Here is a 5,796-nt window from a genome sequence, read left to right on the forward strand (position 1 = left end):
ATTTTATACAGAAATAAACAGGAGAAAGTGGAGGGGAAGGAGCACTCAGACAGAACAAGCTGAATTTATTTGCATGGGCAGAGAAAGCAGAAATTATCCCAAACTAGGAAAGGCAGGGAATGGGATACAAAGTTGTAGCAGCCTGTAACATTACCTTATCTGAGATGGATGCTAATTAATCTAATTCATCTCACTCATTTGATGGAGTTTGATTTGTATTGTTGTTGCTATGTTTTGTTTTCCCTCGCAGTAGAGGTTTCATTTAGTCATGTCCAATTAGATGTGATGTATTTTAGGTGAATGCATTTCATGGAATGCCCTGCTCTTCCCCATCCCWGTTCTGTGGGTGTCCAAAAGGGAAAACTGGGAAGAATGAGCTCACTTGAAGGGAGAAACATTTATCCTCAAAATGGCAATTTCTTAAGAAAGTGTTTATAAACAGTGTAAGTGTTTTGTTGTGGTTTACTTGGTTATTTTGCCCTGCAGTATTTTAATTTTGTTAAAAGCAGCCTAATGGACTGTAAGAAAATGAAAATGTGCAGTTGCAGAGCAGCTAATCAGATTCCATCACAGTGACAGTGACTTAGAGCCAGGCAAACAAGGGCTGTGTGCCTTTTTTAATGACATTTGTCATGTCTGTCTGTCTTCACAAACTTATCATAGATCCATATATGATTCCACCACTGACTGAGATTATCTTCCAGAAAGAAGGCTCATGTTGCAGGCCTTAGCACATATTAATTCTTCAGCAAGCATTTCTTCAGATGTTGTGACTGTTTTTGGCAATTATTTACCAGCTCCTGTGTAATTACTCTGCATGGATTTGAACTTGCTGCATTTGCAGACTGAGCAGAAAAGCAAACATCAAAAWTTCTATTGTAAGTTGTCAAGCAATTTAAACAGTATTAGCAAAAATAATTTTAAAAAGAAGGAATAAAAATGTTATACAATGTCTGTGCAGCAGTGTTCAGCACCTACACAAAAGACAGAAAAGCACATCCTACAGCTGCATTTCTTGTATGACTGTGTGTRCACATAACCTGTAATTACCACAACGTGCTTTTCTAAAAGTTCCTTTCAGAAATGCAAACTTAAGACCTCTGTCTTGGATTTTATTTTAGAATTCCTTTCTAAACCCAAAATATTTTTACTCCAAAAATTGTTCCTCAGTGCAAAACTTGATTACAGAAAAGAGTTAGATCTTGAACTGTTTTGATTTATTTTATCTGCGAGTTGTCACACAAATGCGACAGGAAAACATTTTCTATGTTAAATCCCCTCTGGTTTATAATTCTAGATAAAATCTAGTTATTGGGGCAGAAATGTCCTTCAGAGGCAAAAGGGATTTAAGGAAAATCTCTGGCTTCATTTTGGCAGTTTGCTCATAGCTGGACTGGTAGTGGGCACGATCCTTGAGGTCTCCATTTGAGTTAATTTGCACTTTAGAGGGCAGACCTTGTGTTTTCCTCTCCCATGAGGGCTTTGACTCAAAGGCTCTGCTCACAGTTTTTCACTTCCTTGATGTTGCTTCATGGCTGGAGTTTTTTGTTTTGTTTCTGTTGATTCTGGCAGCACCAATAGGTACATGGTATATTTTTTGTTGTTTTAGCATGCTGTATTGTATAGGAAGTGATGGTAGAAGCAGTGATCAGTTTTTTTCTAAAAGTATTTGAATGCCATTGTTTGAGTGAAATATTGCTGATCCAGTGCAGTAATTGATAGATGTTCCAATGGCTGTCAGGAAACTGCAGCTGTGTAGAATGATGGCCTGGGAAATATGTCAGAGTTGTCACTGGGTCTATAAATACGCCAAGTAGGTAAATATAAAGGAAATATAAGAATGATTGAAGCTGAAAGATAATGTTTGTGCAAGAATGAATGGGTTTCAGTTGGTGCAGTGTGAATTTGGACTGAAAACCAAAGGAAAATTCTTACACATTAGAAAAATCAGGTTTTGCACCTCGGATGAAGACCTCAGCTGACCAGCAGAATATGACATTGCAGGTGGTCCAGATTAAATAAAGCATTAACTGCCTTTGCCTTCTGTAGTTGTTGGATCTCCCAAGAATTCTCCCCCATGTGAGCAGAGACTCCAGCTGTTGGTGCCTTCGAGCTTTCTGCTAACACAGCTGTTTGGGAAAGGAGGAATAGAAATCTCAGCAGRATGGGTATTCCAGAGCAAATGTAGGGTCTGCAAGCTGACCTGAGGTACCTGGCAGGAGCAGGAATAGCAGAGCCAGGGAAGAACCAGCTCCAGGAGCACAGGGCGTTCCCAGACCGTGATCATGCACCAGCAACTACACACAGGTGTATCCTCTGCAGAATGGCTCAGCTGGGAATGTGAGACTTGGTGCAGCAATCACTCATCCTCACAATCTGGATGTCACCCCAAAGAAATAAAATTTTCAAGAGGGCCTAAGCAGTGTGAGTCTATGATGAYTGGTTTCCAATTTGAAGGTGACTTCWGTTTTGTTTTACACATGTGAAGGTRTTGAGGTCTCCTACAAAGGTATTTAGGTGCYTACGKATGCTTTTAGTCATGTGTTAGGCTYTAKTTTTYRTTTTATTTAAGGGAAGAAAAWCTCTAATCCTCAATGSGAAGRGCAYTTGGCAAATGAAAAATAGAGACAGCTGTTTTTTTAGCTTAAAATATTCTTAAAAGTAAGTTATATGTAGTGCACAGCTGCAGAATAAAGGAGGGGACAGCAGTTTTCCATGGACAACTGTTTTCCTTTGAGGGAACAATGCTGCTGCTGACAATGTTCTCTGATTTTACAAACTACTGAATTCTTCACAATTGTGTCTGGAGAGAAAAAAAAAAGTGTATTTTTATCTGCATAGTTGGTAGAGGTAATGGTTTTATACCGAAGTAGGAAGTACTTTCTCACCAATGCCAGAGTATTTACTGATCCTCTGACCCTCTTTGTAAGGGGACTTGTCTTCCTTACTGCTTATAACACCTTTAAATCTCCTTTTCATTACTGCCACCAATGTAACAGCAAAATAGATGTGTAGCGAGAGGAAAAAGGGGTGATAGCTGGACTTGCTAATTTTGAAACCACGCACAGGCAAAATAAAATGAATTCTAAAAAAAAAAGAAATTATGATAGTTTAGCAGACTCAGCTTCCCAAAGCTTGCTGTGAAATCATAATTTTCAACTCAGGTCAGCAGCAATTCTGCTTCAGTGGGGTTTGGAGCAGAGACTGGAAAATTGTGCTTCTCAACTTTGGCACTTTTTCACCATCTCTGAGGTTAGTTTTCATACCCAYCTTCTTGGCTACCTGAAATTCTGACCTTCAAGTATAAATCAGTAGAACYGTGTCTTTGTCTCTTTCCCCTTCACTGTATTGAGCTTTGTGAGCGTGTTGCACTGTGTTTCACACACTTATGACTATTCCCTCWGTAATAACTTTTTTTGCCACTTGGMTCATCTGAAGCACAGCRTCACTGAGCTGTCTTGCAGGGCACAGGCTGTAGTAGCTCTTTCAGTCTTCTGGGAAGCCTTAAAAAATTGACAGTTCATCTAGATTTAAATAACGGTTTGTGTTTCTGAAGGTTGTGGGATGAATTTTGCTCGTTTTTTGTCCCGTGTTGTTGTGTGTATGGGGTGCTGCAGTAGTGGTGAGCTGGCCTGAGGGGAGCTGGAGGTGCCATCCTGGTCYTTTTGGTTCTGCCAATCCATTTGTTTGAATGGCTCTGATTGCACTCCTTAAGTTCAATATTTCTGTATATTCCTCACATTATATTCATAACAATTAATTGCAGTGCAGCACCATATACAAATGAGGGCAAGCAGCAGCTTTAATTTGGCTGTGCTCACTGCAGGTGATTCTGGGCTGTGTGCACATCAGACAGACCCTTTTGTTCTGATATGCTATTTTTTATTGCTGGTGATAGCTGGTAATGATTCTTTTTATCACAGCCCTGTCTGCTTTAAATCTCGTGGATGAGTCATATTGCTTATCCCCAACATTAATGATTTTAGACCACCTTTGTAATGGGTATTTATAGTAGTTAATGTTCTAATGTATTCRTAGTAGTAAAGAATTTGAACTCATAAGAGTGTTCAAACAGATAAGCTGTTAAGTAATTGTTCCATTGTTTCCTGCATATCTGAAGTCATAAATTCATGGTTAGCATTTGAAATTACACAGGATGCTCAGACTCTGAGGAAAATMAYTTCTTGCCATTCATTTTTGCTGCTMCTTGGYTGTTTACATTATTAGCTAATGAMTTCTAAGCAGAATATATTTCTATATTTTAGGCAGAATGGGCATGGAAAAAAAAAAAAAGCCAGGATTGCTTTTGTATGAGTGCATGGCCTGTGGGATTATTTGTTGTACTGTCTGTGGGGTCACAAACACAGGCTGGTCTGATGCTGTCAGGACATGTTTGCCAACACCCACAGCCAAACAGAAGTGGCACCATTTGAACTGTTACAGCTCCAGGTAACAGAGACATTTCCATGGTGCCTTGGTACCTCAGCTCTGTAGCTTTCACATCTCAACAAATTTCTCAGTGTCCCACTTCAAAAGTCTGCCATTTTCCACACAGTGCTGTCTGAGAGCTTTGTCCAAGTCACAGTGCCTCTCCATCAGATCTGGCTTAGTATTGATTCGTTTGAGCAAACCATTCTCAGATGTCAGGAAAGCATTTTAGCTTAGAGAAAAACAGAGCTCTTCTGCTCCCATCTGCTGGTTGGGGGTTGTTATATACAGGCTGACAGTTAACTGTGTATTTCCATTAAGACTGTTCATACAGTGCACCAGCCTCAAAGGACACAGTCTGGCCAACGTGTCTCGTAGGTGACTTGGGAGAGCACTTAAATTTGAGTACTGAAGTGTTCTGTCCTTCAAGGAGCCCTTYCAGGGATCTGAAAACTCTACATTGCAAAATATTCACCTCAGGTGTCCATGGTTACTCACCAGCTTYAAATAAAATACTTTTGTGGAATTACAAAATGCCTTGATAGAAATTTTCTAGTTAACAAAAACCCGAAGAGGTCGTTTCTCTTGCACTTACACCTGAACTTTGTCCCTGTCATATTTAACACCACATWGTGCACAAATGCAGAGCAAGCTGTGCCGTGTATGTGCGTGGTTTGCACACTGTGACAGCAACCAAATGTGCAGCAGCTTTCTAAAATAACACTATGGTTGAGTTACAAAATTATTAGAGGGAGTTAGCATTGAAAATAGGAGAAATGTGCCCAGGTCAGTTCCCTGCTACGCATCCTGCAGGCCTGGGAGAATTGCACAGCAATGGGAGTWTTTTTGTGAACTGTCATTCGGTATTTCCTCTCTTGAATCATWACAGATGTTGGACAAAAGCTGTGTTTTCTGAGAAAGTTCTCTGCCGTAGACTTTTAAGTATGCAGGCCTGTAAAATTGAACGGAATAATAGAAAGGAGGGGTGTTGCTCTTCTTTCTCACTAAATAAGGCACATCTATGTACCAAGGAACAAACTCTTTTAAATAAAACCCTTTTAAGCATCCCACACAGGTGTATTGTTTATCTGCAGATGGACCTGAGGCATAAAGGCACTTCCATTCCTGTTTCCTAGAGAAAGGACTCAGTAAAACTAGGAAGACCGTCAGGGGTCTTGGTGTTAAGCTTGTCGGTTTAGAAAGGTGGTTTGAGGGACTCCTGGCATACAGAAGTACTTACCTGTAAGATAGCAAATGCCACAAACATCGATAAAATTGTGGTGAAAACTTCATGTTCTTTCATTGTCTTCTGAGCCTGTAATACAGAACTGCTGGAAGTGAGCCTCAGTAATGCAGCCCTTAGACCAT

Source organism: Malurus melanocephalus, unplaced genomic scaffold (assembly GCF_030028575.1).
Source record: "Malurus melanocephalus ecotype Western Australia unplaced genomic scaffold, MMel_1.1 scaffold_146, whole genome shotgun sequence".
NCBI classification, from domain to species: Eukaryota; Metazoa; Chordata; class Aves; order Passeriformes; family Maluridae; genus Malurus; species Malurus melanocephalus.